We start from the raw sequence: 13,064 nt of genomic DNA on the forward strand, positions 1-13,064 counted from the left end.
ATACAAAGAAGTTGCAGCATTAGAAAACTGCAGTGAAATGCAGGAAGATCTGCAGTGGATAGGCACTTGGTGCAGGGAGTGGCAACTGACACTTAACGTAGACAAATTTAATGTATTGCGAATACATTGAAAGAAGGATCCTTTATTGTATGATTATACGATAGCGGAACAAACACTGGTAGCAGTTACTTCTGTAAAATATCTGGGACTATGCGTACGGAACTATTTGAAGTGGAATGACCATATAAAATTAATTGTTGGTAAAGCGGGTGCCAGGTAGAGATTCATTGGGAGAGTCCTTAGAAAATGTAGTCCATCAACAAAGGAGGTGGCTTACAAAACACTCGTTCGACCTGTACTTGAGTATTGCTCATCAACGTGGGATCTGTACCAGGTTGGGTTGACAGAGGAGATAGAGAAGATCCAAAGAAGAGCGGCGCGTTTCGTCACAGGGTTATTTGGTAAGCGTGATAGCGTTACGGAGATGTTTAGCAAACTCAAGTGGCACACTCTGCAAGACAGGCGCTCTACATCGGGGTTTAGCTTGCTGTACTGGTTTAGAGAGGGTGCGTTTCTGGATGAGGTATCGAATATATTGCTTCCCCCTACTTATGCCTCCCGAGGAGATCACGAGTGTAAAATTAGAGAGATTCGAGAGCGCACGGAGGCTTTCCGGCAGTCGTTCTTCCCGCGAACCATACGCGACTGGAACAGGAAAGGGAGGTAATGACAGTGGCACGTAAAGTGCCCTCCGCCACACACCGTTGGGTGGCTTGCCTAGTATAAATGTAGATGTAGAACTCACATCGTATGGAGCCACCACCAGCTTGCACAGTGTCTTGTTGACAACTTGTGTCCATAGCTCCGCTCACGTCGTACGCCCCACATTATTTCACGCAATGTTGCTTGTCTGTTAGCACTGACAACTCTACTTAAACACTGCTGCTTTCGGTAGTTAACCGAAAGCCTTCGGCCACCACTTTGTCCGTGGTGAGAGGTAATGTCTGAAATTTGATATTCTCAGGATGCCTTGACGCTCTAGATCTTGGAATGCTGACTTTCCTGACGACTTCCGAAATGGAATGTCCCACGCCTCTAGCTCCAACTACCATTCCGCGTTCAAAGTCTGAGTGCAAATGAGAGCTCCGACAATGCTCTGCCTTTTGTGCCTTGCGTACACGATATTACTGTCATCTTTATATGTTCATATCGCTGATACATGACCTTTGTCGCCTCAGTGTAAGATACTGTGCTATTTGATGAAAAAGATTAACTGCTGATGCACCATCAACTGTGCTATTTGATGAAAAAGATTAACTGCTGATGCACCATCAACTTCCGAACTCCTAAGGGAATCAGAAATCTGCGAGTAGGGGTTTAACGGGCGGGGATCGTTCTGGTGCGGCGCGCCGGGGAGCTGGGAATTTGGGTCTGATGGAAATCGTGTCTGGATGGCCGAAGCGGTTAAGACAACTTTTCTAAAGAAGCGGAGCATCTGGTTTCGAGACACAGTGTAAGGTGGTCATGTCATTTGGTATTTGTATGTCACCAATGTGCACATCAGAGAGAGAGCAAGTGATGTTACAGTTAAACAATCTTTGGACTTGCCGTGGCATAGCCTTTGCGTCTGAGCAGTCTGACACTTTCTTAGTTGAAGCGCGGTCGGTGATGGACGTATTTAGTAGCGCTGTGTGGACTTGTGATTGTATCTGTTAGTTGAAGAAATAAGAAAGGATGAATGTGATATATACAGCGAAAGTGAAATGAATATAAATTTTGAGTAATGTGATTTAAAGAGACGATGTTCGAGGTAAGACTGCAGCACTGCCTATATAATTTGTCGGAGTGATTACTGTCACTCAGTTAACTTTCTCAGAGCTGAGAGAAAGACATCCCCCCCCCCCCTTCTCCACTGCTTCGATTCCCTGAGTCATGCAGTAATGTTAACTGATTAAGCTATATGGTTTTTTATAGAAATTATGTGTTAACAATGTACTCTTTTTAAATCACTGTTCACTTTGTTAAGCATAGTATTGTTCAAATGGTTCAAATGGCTCTGAGCACTATGGGACTTACCTGCTGAGGTCATCAGTCCCCTAGAAGTTAGAACTACTTAAACCTAACTAACCTAAGGACATCACACACATCCATGCCCGAGGCAGGATTCGAACCTGCGACCGTAGCGGTCGCGTGGTTCCAGACTGTAGCGCCTAGAACCGCTCGGCCGCACGGCCACTTCGGCCGGCGCCGGCCGAAGTGGCCGTGCGGTTAAAGGCGCTGCAGTCTGGAACCGCAAGACCGCTACGGTCGCAGGTTCGAATCCTGCCTCGGGCATGGATGTTTGTGATGTCCTTAGGTTAATTAGATTTAACTAGTTCTAAGTTCTAGGCGACTAATGACCTCAGCAGTTGAGTCCCAAAGTGCTCAGAGCCATTTGAACCATTTGAACCATTTTTTTGAACCACTCCGGCAGGCGCATAGTATTCTTCACAAACATGTTGCGTGTGAAGGTTACGCGAACTTTTATTCTATCTTTTTTTGATTATATACTTCCATCTAAAATCGTTGTCTTGGAATATAATTCAGTAACAATAGTTACTCTTCCCAACCCACTGTTCATCATTACGAATTACGTCATATGTATTTAGAAACAGAAATCTAGCTTAGCAGCAGCCTGCTTGCTGTTTACTGTTGTGATTTCGAGAAATCTGCAACAATGTTGTCAAGACGAGAGATAAGTGGAAATTTTGATTAGGACCAGGTAATTGTTTTATTTCTGTTGCGCACTTAATACAAAGGCAAGCTGCATTCAGATCAGTTACAGCTCACTGCAAATTAGGTTCTTTTTAGTCAAAGGTTAGCATACGAGTGTAAGTTGGATAATAGTTTGTGAATACATAGTTTTGGTAACACGTAGACTTTTGCAGAGTGGGAGGTAAAGTTGGGCTGTTTCATACCAAAACACATTTAATGGGGAGGTTACACCAGTTTACCACAAATTTTCAACTCTCGCCGTTGTATTGGCGCAATGCCTTGTGCAGCCGGAAATCCTTACTCCTTCCTATCCCTTTCCCACCCAGTGCTCTTTCCATTCCTTTCACCCCCATTAATCATGTAGTATGTCACCGTGAGTGGAGTCAGACAGCACTCATATCCATAAAAACATAAGTCAGTTTTTGTCTTCAGAGCGTGGCTTTCTTGGAGATGTACGGGCCATGCACACGGATCGTTGTTAGTATGGCGCTGCCAATACTCAAGTTAGCAGACGCCACTTCATTTTAGTCTGTTTAGCCAGTTGCCAGTGGTATGGAGGTACATCTTAAGAGGACACCATTGCACAGGAACTAACCTTACTTTTTTACTATGCTTATTTATATTTAGTGTTGATCGCCGGCCGCGGTGGTCTAGCGGTTCAGGCGCTCAGTCCGGAACAGCGGGACTGCTACGGTTGCAGGTTCGAATCCTGCCTCGGGCATGGATGTGTGTGATGTCCTTAGGTTAGTTAGGTTTAAGTAGTTCTAAGTTCTAGGGGACTGATGACCACAGATGTTAAGTCCCATAGTGCTTACAGCCATTTAGTCTTGATCGCTTTTAGAGATTATAGTATCATAGTTTTGATGGTAAAGACTTGACCTTCGATACACATAAATTTGAGTCTTTTCTGCATTGTAAATCGGTGGTTGAGCCGACATTTTAACGTTTAATGTGATTTTATCTACACATAGTATAAATTGAAGTCCTCCACCACAGCTTCGGCGTGTGTGCTCACGCTACTCTCAGAACTACTTTAAGGATTTTGATATGATTTTAGTAATAGACAGTCGGATTTAGCTTTATGTATATAATTGATTACCGCTAAGTAATGACAACTGTGTGTATTGTCTACTATTTCTCATTTAATTGGCATTTGGAGTGACATCACGTGGCAAAGATGAGAGGTAAGAGCTGGAGAGCAGCAGAGAAGGCAGCATCTGGCTGGAAAACCAGTAAGGTAAACAACCGCCGCAACTCCAGAGAGCTGCAGAGCCTGCAGCTTGGGCCTGGTGGTCTAGCAATAAAGCGTATCTGGAGATGGGAATGTCGTGATATTGAATCCTGGTCGGACGATGGATTTTTCTTCAATTTCTTCTCAAGGCACCTTCTCCTGACGGAGGGCTGCGGTCCACGTAGTCAGCAAACTCTGGGTGTGATGTTGCAGCATCGACGCCATCTTCCGTCGAGCAGTTGTACTATCTCCACACGACCATCAGCCACGAGTTCCCTCGTCTTCGAACGGAACGTTTTCCCTTGTATTTTCCATTCAATGACAAATTATAGCAATTGGTATTGCTCGCCTCTTGTAATGTGCCATAGGTATTGAGTTTCCCTTTGTTTTATAGTGAGCAATAGTTCTTTTTGCTTTTTCATCCCATGAAGGACATCTTCGTTTGAAATTTTCAACACTCAAGGTATGCGAAAGAAACAGCGACACATATATGTTTGAAAAGCACCAATTCTTGTCTCTAGATATTGTTCATGGGTTCAGCTTTTGAATCCACACAGCAAAATGGAGATCAAGTAGCAAGAATCATTGACATTCTCATTATCAGAATGAGGTGTTTTCTTCATACAAATAAATTGTCTCGTGGCCTGTTCTAGTCTTTTAACCTAATATTCATCACTCAGCAGGTTGAGATTTGACAGAAAGGACAAGTAGTTCGGATTCCAAATCAAACTGTAGGTCCTTTCTCCCCAATTGGATAACTGCGATATGTCGCCGAAGTGGCGATGGACATTGACCGACATTTGTTTGCGTGTTACGGCGTACATCTCTCGTACTCGACTGCTATTACTTTCGGTTATTACCTACACTTATTTCGTATTTTTTTCGCCATTCGTAAGTACTTGTACTTGATGTCGTGTTATGCGGCCTCTTCATGGTGTTTACCACAAATACATCCCGCAGCGTTACTTCTCAGTCCTCTTGCCGTAGCTACATGGGTATCAGCAACCGTTGGCCTCGAATGTTTACGTCTTTTCCTCGTTGTTCCCCATATCAGGTTTATAGTTGACTAGCTGCAGTGCCCGGCATTGCCGGGACGTTTAATAACTTCCACACAAAGTGGGTGGTTCAAATGGCTCGGAGCACTATGGGACTTAATTTCTGAGGTCATCAATCCCCTAGAACTTTGAACTACTTAAACCTAACTAACCTAAGGACATCACACACATTCATGCCTGAGGCAGCATTCGAACCTGCGACCATAGCGGTCGCGCAGTTCCAGACTGTACGCCTAGAACCGCTCGGCCACTTCGGCCGGTAAAGTGGGTGGTCCAGAGCCTTGTTGATCCTCATAGCGGAAGCATGCTGCACAGGAAACTGCAATCGCTTGAAATCGAAGGGCATATTTGAGTCACTGTGTCAACGGAATGCAATGAATACGTCTTCACCTGTATGGACAGATGATTAGCTGCACATCTGTTGTTACATTTTGCAACAAGTATCTCATTTTGTTTTTTGGAGAATTCGTCTTCTGTTGTTTCAGCGCTGTTTTCAGTGGTAGTAGTTGTGCTGTGGTTGAGCATTACTCGAATTGTTCGAACAGTTTACTTCACAGTTCGTCAGTTCTCGTGTTCTGTACTACCTTTCGATCGACCCGCGATATAATGACTTTTGTTGGTACTATATCCACGACCTACCTCGGCGTTTGTATCACACTGTGGGTTTAACTGCGAAACACGGATTGAAATATCTTCTAGGGTATATGTCATTGTAACAACGGCAACTATCAATAGATAAGAGTCTGCAATCACGTTTCTGTCAAATTCTCGAGCTTTCGCTCTCCCTGTGTTCTAGTTGCATCTGATGGTACTCTCTTCAAGACGGGTATTGCCTCTGTAATTTATTCTCGCGAGAGGAATTACGGTCAGTTTACCACGACATATTTTGTTTGTTGAGTGTCTAATTTTTCAGTAGTGTCCTTCATTGTCTGAACTGAATGTAGAAATTTGAAGTAAATCGGCTAAGAACTTCAAGTAAATGGGTCAAGTACTTCTCGAGTATTTGGTATGAACGTTTCTCCTCTATATATTTCATGTATTTCATTTATATATTTTGTATATTTAAAAAAGTAGCCTACGTCTGCCCCAATGTTCATTAAAGCATCGTCTAGAAATATGAAGTAAATCGGCCAAGAATTTTTAGAGAGTTTTGGTAACAATCTTTCCCCTTTATACATTTCCTATTCATATGTTTCCACACAGATTATAAACTCGTGTGTCGACAGTGATCTTCCTCTTCTCTTGAAGGTTAAGTGTGCAAAATTTCATCAAGATCTGAATAAAACTGTAGATTTGTATGAATTACCAACAAACGGATACTCTTCTTTATACAATTATATAGATTTACTTTTTGCAGGCAGGGTCTCTATTTAGTTCAAGTTTGGTTCAGCCTGTGACTTCCACCCAGTGTCCTACGGTGGCTTTATTTTTGTAGACTGCATGAATAATCGGTGGCAATTTTAGGACAAGAGACATTTTTCCAGGCCGCGCTTGAAGGTTGGGGTACCTTGCAGCCATCATTTGCAATGCTCTTATGATGGTCCGCCCACGGTAGATGTTTGTCTACTCGTTGTGTGGGCATGGAATCACATTTTGCTGTTGCTAGGTAGGCTATTTTTTAACCATTTCAAATGATTGTTTTAGTTTCTAAATTTTAATTTTTTAAATTTTTTAACTGTTTAAAGAAGTATGTTACAACTATTGTTTTGCTTCAGATTTCAGATGAACATGATGCTGGGGCTAACACCCCGAAACTGTGGTATGTATTTCGACTTCTGTCATGTGAGATTTCGGTCAGTAAAAGTAATTTACAACTGTGGCGGATTTGTCTACCATGAACATGTTGCAGAACAGTTGTGGATGTCCCACAATGTCTGTGTGTCCAAGCTAATGTCAGGAACTACTGTAGCGATTTCACTAATATATTGATTTAGGAGCAAGATTTCTATGTATAATTTATTACCGCCACGCCCATTAGCCCGGTCGTAGTTATTTAATGCTACCCGTTCGAAGGCGGGACGGGTCGCTAGCATGCGATAGTTCTAACAACTTGTGTCAACATTCCTCTCTCAGTTCTTTTATCAAAATCGTGGTGTGGCTAAAAGCATAAAACTTTGATCGTGATAGTTAGGTTAGCTCATTGCAACGCTTTCTAGAATTCGAAATTACTTGAGTGGAAACGAAAGTGTTCATATACCAGTCGACGTTTTTAGACTTGTGATGCATACAGAACGAAAGTATTGTGTTATCTGTATCTTGTTTTCCCATCAAAACTTTTCTAAGCGTCAATGTAGAGAACCGGATGCTCATTTTCAACATACAGTTTGACACGAAGCTTCAAAGTCAGCTTATATTAATCGCGTTTTGAGCACTGTTCTTGTTTTGATGTGATAGTAGCTTGAATTTTATTTAAGCCACTAGTGTCTGTTTAGAAACTGGGGAAGTAACAGAATGTAACAGTAACGTTATAGCATTAGAAGAATAGTAGTTCAGATTTCATTATTTCAGGACAAACTAAAGCACTCTGCACACACACTGTTTGTTCAAAAGTATCCGGACACCTCTATGCAATGTGTAATACACTCCTGGAAATGGAAAAAAGAACACATTGACACCGGTGTGTCAGACCCACCATACTTGCTCCGGACACTGCGAGAGGGCTGTACAAGCAATGATCACACGCACGGCACAGCGGACACACCAGGAACCGCGGTGTTGGCCGTCGAATGGCGCTAGCTGCGCAGCATTTGTGCACCGCCGCCGTCAGTGTCAGCCAGTTTGCCGTGGCATACGGAGCTCCATCGCAGTCTTTAACACTGGTAGCATGCCGCGACAGCGTGGACGTGAACCGTATGTGCAGTTGACGGACTTTGAGCGAGGGCGTATAGTGGGCATGCGGGAGGCCGGGTGGACGTACCGCCGAATTGCTCAACACGTGGGGCGTGAGGTCTCCACAGTACATCGATGTTGTCGCCAGTGGTCGGCGGAAGGTGCACGTGCCCGTCGACCTGGGACCGGACCGCAGCGACGCACGGATACACGCCAAGACCGTAGGATCCTACGCAGTGCCGTAGGGGACCGCACCGCCACTTCCCAGCAAATTAGGGACACTGTTGCTCCTGGGGTATCGGCGAGGACCATTCGCAACCGTCTCCATGAAGCTGGGCTACGGTCCCGCACACAGTTAGGCCGTCTTCCGCTCACGCCCCAACATCGTGCAGCCCGCCTCCAGTGGTGTCGCGACAGGCGTGAATGGAGGGACGAATGGAGACGTGTCGTCTTCAGCGATGAGAGTCGCTTCTGCCTTGGTGCCAATGATGGTCGTATGCGTGTTTGGCGCCGTGCAGGTGAGCGCCACAATCAGGACTGCATACGACCGAGGCACACAGGGCCAACACCCGGCATCATGGTGTGGGGAGCGATCTCCTACACTGGCCGTACACCACTGGTGATCGTCGAGGGGACACTGAATAGTGCACGGTACATCCAAACCGTCATCGAACCCATCGTTCTACCATTCCTAGACCGGCAAGGGAACGTGCTGTTCCAACAGGACAATGCACGTCCGCATGTATCCCGTGCCACCCAATGTGCTCTAGAAGGTGTAAGCCAACTACCCTGGCCAGCAAGATCTCCGGATCTGTCCCCCATTGAGCATGTTTGGGACTGGATGAAGCGTCGTCTCACGCGGTCTGCACATCCAGCACGAACGCTGGTCCATCTGAGGCGCCAGGTGGAAATGGCATGGCAAGCCGTTCCACAGGACTACATCCAGCATCTCTACGATCGTCTCCATGGGAGAATAGCAGCCTGCATTGCTGCGAAAGGTGGATATACACTGTACTAATGCCGACATTGTGCATGCTCTGTTGCCTGTGTCTATGTGCCTGTGGTTCTGTCAGTGTGATCATGTGATGTATCTGACCCCAGGAATGTGTCAATGAAGTTTCCCCTTCCTGGGACAATGAATTCACGGTGTTCTTATTTAAATTTCCAGGAGTGTAGATCACTAGATGTCAAGAGAGGAGGATCCACCAGTATAAAAGGACGGGGGTAGTATTGTGCTAGCCGGCCGTTGTGGCTGAACGGTTCTAGGCGTTTCAGTCCGGAACCGCGGTGCTACTACGGTCGCAGGTTCCAATCCTGTCTCGGGCATGGATGTGTTTGATGTCCTTAGGTTAGTTAGATTTAAGTAGTTCTAAGTTCTAGGGGAATGATGACCTCAGCTGTTAAGTCCCATAGTGCTCAGAGCCATTTAGTCTTGATCGCTTTTAGAGATTATAGTATCATAGTTTTGATGGTAAAGACTTGACCTTCGATACACATAAATTCGTGGCATCCTGGAGGACCCTCTCCACATCTGGAATGACTCCACCCGGTATGCACACGGAGTGCACATTGGTTTTCTTTCGCTTCTTGGTAGCCATGTCCCTAAAGTGCCCCATAACGCGCCTAACATTGGAGCTCACAACTATCGATAATCCCACCGTCTGTGATTGTCCCGATCTTTCATGCTGAGAGGTTTCCTCTGAAACAGGACATCGACAGCATCTGGCTCAGCGACAGAGTCAGCCACAGACAGCGCCTGGAAGCTGTTTGTCAGACTAACCGCGGAGGTCTTACGCGCGGCGGCCTGGGAAGTCTTTCGCCGCCTGCTTCGCCCCGGGGCGACCTCCCACTCGACCACAGGTGAGGGGTCAGCCTCAGTGGGAGCAGTAACTGGGCTGTCCACCGGTGAGGACCGATCGGAGGACTCTGACGTGCTGGGCGTCCAGTGGATCCCAACGGCCGGCCCACAACAGTGGTGCCCATCCACTGCAGCCTCAAGCTGTGTAACCTAAGCCATCACAGCCTGAAGCTGAGAGCGAAGTGTCACCAACTCGGATCGCATCAGCACACAACAATCGCAGTCCCTGTCCATACTTAAGACCGTGGGAAACTAAACTATGCAGATAAACGGACTATCGGCACGTGCTGCGCAAACGCAGGAACGATGTCTAATAAATTAGATTAATACGCAGATATTCAAAAACCTAACTACCGAAGCACTCAGGTGAAACTAAATAATTCGCCCCTGATTAGGAACTTGTAATATGTCATAAAAATCTGTTTACTTTCCGACGCAAGCGAAAACGAGAGGTGTCGCTATTAGATTTTAAACAAACACGCAGTAATTGAAGAAACGAAACTATTAAAGCACACAGATGATATTATAAAATTCGCTCCCGGTTAGGAACTCGTAAAAGTCACAATGTCGGTTACTTCCCTGTTGCTGCTTGTGTCTCGGCCGCCTACTGCTGCCTGACTGTTCCTTCACGTTTCCACCTCACAATCGAAACGGTCAACGTGAGCATCTGTAGAATGACTGAAATGTTTCCGATGGATCTGTTACGCGTTGCGAGCGCGAGCGTGCGCGTAACTATGTACTTGTGTGTGTGTGTGTGTGTGTGTGTGTGTGTGTGTGTTTGTGTGTGCGTGCGGTTTATAGGCGCTCAACGGCGGGGTTATCAGTGATGGTTTTGTCACTTTGGTGATATCCAACGACGAGTCCATGTTCGAAGTTACTGGCTCTTCTGACAGGCTCATTTTTCTGTTACTGCTTCTCTACTAACAACACAATATTTACTGTCCGCTTTTATACTGCTGAATCCGCCTCTCGTGGCATCTAGTGATAAACTCGGTGTGTCATAGAGGTGTCCGGATACTTTTGATCACATAGTGAGTAAAGAACCACGCAATTACTCAGCCTTCAAGATGCTGTCTACTCCTGTTCGTCGCATCTGTAAGCGGGTTTATGATGTAGACGTTAAGTATAATGCTGATGTTGTAACTGCCGCCAGTCAGCAATTATTACGAGTATTCCTTATCTGCGCGTACGGGATTAACCACCGCTCGGCGCTGAAGTTATCTGCGAGTCAAGTCATCCTGTGAATTTAGCAGTATCTCCATGCTCTTTATTCCAGATGCGTATCATCACCATTCAGCTTACAACCACATGTAGAACGAGCATACAACGGTTTCAACAACAAGACTTGCACTAGTGGAGGCATAGTTTGATCAGTCAATCGCCGACAATATTGAAGTCTTGTAGGCGAAGATATCTCGAGGTGGGAAATTTTCCAAGCCACATATTTTGCAGGCGAGAAATGGATTCAGAAGTGCTGATATTGAGGTATTTACAGACGAGGCAATAGACTGCCTCGTCACGTCTGCTTGAACAGCCTGAACTATAAATACAGAGGACGTGCATGATTAAAATTAACATAGTTGTATCGGTAGGGGCGTGATTATGGAACCATTCATTATAAATATCCAGGAGCGCGAACCATATACATGAGGCAGTGAGCACGACGACCTTGATTTCTCACTCTGAACTTTCTCCGTCCGAGTAGGCCTTGGAAGGCGCAACGGTACCGACCGTCCACCATGTCATCCTCAGACTATAGGCGTCACTGGAGGCGGATATGAGGGGCATGTGGTCACTATATCGCTCTCCCAGTCGATGTCAATTTTCGTAGCCGGAGCCGCCACTTCTCAGTTAAGTAGCTTGTCAACTGGCCTCAGCAACTGAGTACACTCCACTTGCCAACGGCTCAGCGCACGGCACACCCGGACGGTCACCCACCCAATTGTTAGCCCAGAACGACAGCGCTTAACTTCGGTGATGTGACGAGAACTGGTGTTACCACTATGGTAAGGCCAATGCTCTCAGTGTTAACTACGTAGGTATTAATCACTGGTACCTACTCTTTTTGCTGTTCCTAAGCTATTCTCCCTCCAAACAGGCCTTGGAATGGCCAACGGTACCGACCGGCCGCCGTGTCATCCTCAGCCCACAGGTGTCACTGGATGCTGATATGGAGGAGTATGTGGTCAGCAGACCGCTCTCCCGGCCGTATGCCAGCGTACGAGACCGGAGCCGCTACTTCTCAATCAAGTAGCTCCTCAGTTTGCCTCACAAGGGCTGAGTGCACCCCGCTTGTCAACAGCACTCGGCAGACAATGGTCATCCATCCAAGTGCTAGCCCAGTCCGACAGCGCTTAACTTCGGTGATCTGACGGGAACCGGTGTTACCAGTCGGCAAGGCCGTTGGCTTTGCTGTTCCTAATTTTTATAAAAGATTTAGGAGACCATATGAGCAACCCTCTTAGATTGCTTGCAGACGACGCTGTCGTTTACCATCTAGTAAAGTCATCAAAACCAATTTCAAAAAGGCTTAAAGAGATAACAACCACGTGTAGAACCAGCATACACTTTGTAGACTGCAGAAAGTAGCCGTTAGTCTAAATACATAGGATTCCGTTAAATTTCGGTTACATGATAAATCATAAAAATCTAAAGGCTGTAAATTCAACTAAGTGATTGCGTTCTGTTGGCAGAACATTTAGATGATGCAAACGATTTACTAATGCGGCTGCCTACACTACCGTTACACATCCTCTTCCGAAGTACTGCTGCACGGTATGGGATTCTTACCAGATTGGATCGTCGGAGGAAATCGAAGAAGTTCAAAGAAGGGCAGCTCGTTTTGTACTTGTATTATTGCTAAACAGGGGAGAGAGCGTCGCCAATGTTATAATCGTGTTGAGATGGCAGTCATTAAATTAAAGGCGTTTCTCGTGGCGGGAAGATCTTTTCAAGAAATTCCAGTCACCAATCTTCTCCTCTGAATGTGAAATTACTTTTTTGATGCACACATACACAGGCAGAGATGATCATCGTAATTAAATAAATCAGAGCTCACATGGGAAGGTTTAAGGGTTCGATAGCGAAACGGTAGAGAAATTTTCTGTAGGTAGTTAGATGAATATGCTGGCAAGTACTTAAGTGTTAAATACAGAGTAGATATGTAGATGTATGGCTTTATCTATGTGAGTACATACACAGCTACACTGTGGATTACTTGTGGTCGTGGCTTCATCTAGGGACTAGTAATAATGAAGTTTTCTTTACCCGGTCAGAATCCGAACCAGTGTACGATACGCCTTGGACCCATGGATGCCCACGTGAATGTTCCCCAGAC

At 45.6% G+C, this 13,064-nt stretch overlaps 1 protein-coding gene across 1 annotated transcript in view; it reads left to right on the top strand.

Moving 5' to 3' along the window:
• The first annotated feature begins 6,523 nt into the window (after window positions 1-6,523).
• LOC124789157 overlaps window positions 6,524-13,064 on the top strand; it is a 154,861-nt gene continuing 148,320 nt past the window's right edge. The window contains exons 1-2 of the mRNA XM_047256451.1: window positions 6,524-6,646; window positions 6,756-6,799. The gene's annotated coding sequence lies outside the window, so the exon portion shown is untranslated. The remainder of the gene's footprint in view (window positions 6,647-6,755; window positions 6,800-13,064) is intronic.

The sequence above is a fragment of the Schistocerca piceifrons genome, chromosome 3 (genome assembly GCF_021461385.2).
Source record: "Schistocerca piceifrons isolate TAMUIC-IGC-003096 chromosome 3, iqSchPice1.1, whole genome shotgun sequence".
Classification (NCBI taxonomy): Eukaryota; Metazoa; Arthropoda; class Insecta; order Orthoptera; family Acrididae; genus Schistocerca; species Schistocerca piceifrons.